Raw genomic sequence first — 1,296 nt, 5'->3', positions numbered from 1 at the left:
TGTTGCAAGCTCTTATCTGTACCAGTGTACATGCTCTGGTCTAGCTGGATTTGTAAGGTAGAATTAAAAACTAGAGGAAAGTTGTATGTTTCATAGGTGCTGTACTGCACCCACTCTGGCTCCTCTTTCTTATGCCCCTTCTGTAACAGGATGTCCAATTGTCTACAGATGGGCTTTGGGTCTTCACTCCAAGCTACCCCTCATTCACATTGATAGGATTCTTTGTTCTGGGTCTTTGATGCTTGAAACCTGAACCCATAAATCCATTATCACATAGGCTGATGTTCTTCTTCCATGTGGGCTTTGTTACTTCTCAGGTAGATGGACACTTGTGTATCTTCAAGCTTTTAAGACCCCAGACACTATATCTTTTGATAACCAGGCACCATCAGCTTTCTTCACCACATTTGCTTATGCACGCATTTGCTCTTAAGCAATCATGTTGTAAAGGAGAATATTCCAGAATGCCAGGTTCTTAGAACAAAGTGCTCTTGGGTTGAGGGAGCACTTGAGTAGAGGTCCAAATGTCCTTCAGCTACCTTAATTCTTAACATATAAATATATGGACATAGATCTATGTCCCCATAGTCATGTATAAATAATATATTTACATAGGTACGTGCCTGTATTTAGACCTCTATAAATGCCCTTTGCCTCCTAGTTCTTTCTTCTACTTCCTTTTACTTTCCTCTTGTTGCACTATTATGTTCAGTCTTCATTCAGGTTTCACTAATTCCTCTTGGCTACATTGTCCTTGATTAAGCCCCACCAGACCTCCTATGTCCTCCTCACCAATTTTAAACACAACCAAGCTATATAAAAAAGTCAATGTCCAACATCTACTAAGTGAGAAAAAGTTGAAAGTATTTACCCTTAGAGAACAGAAATCTGACGAGATATCCTCTACCATGACTCTTATTCAACCTTGTAGTGTACCTCATCCAGAACCATTAGCTAACAAAAAGAAATCAAATGAATCCAAATAAGCAAAGAAGTGAAACTCCCACTATTCACAGATGTTATGGTTTTACATATAGAAATGTATGTCTTGACAAAATGATTGTTAGAAATAATGGAAATATTTGGGATCATGGCAGAACACTAGATTAACATAAGACAGTATTATGCCTGTATCCTAATTAAGAGAACTCTGAAAAAGACATTAAGAAGAAAAAAAAAGGAAAGGATGAGTTAGCCAGAGTGCAGCATAGCACTGATAAAACACAAAACATTCCTCTAGTTTTTTAATGCTTCCTCCCCACCACGATCATGACCCCAGTTCTGCTTTACAAATCT

The sequence above is a fragment of the Echinops telfairi genome, unplaced genomic scaffold, assembly GCF_000313985.2.
Source record: "Echinops telfairi isolate 266 unplaced genomic scaffold, ASM31398v2 ScPeMD7_2186;HRSCAF=2738, whole genome shotgun sequence".
Lineage (NCBI taxonomy): Eukaryota > Metazoa > Chordata > Mammalia > Afrosoricida > Tenrecidae > Echinops > Echinops telfairi.
This window is presented reverse-complemented; position numbering follows the sequence as displayed.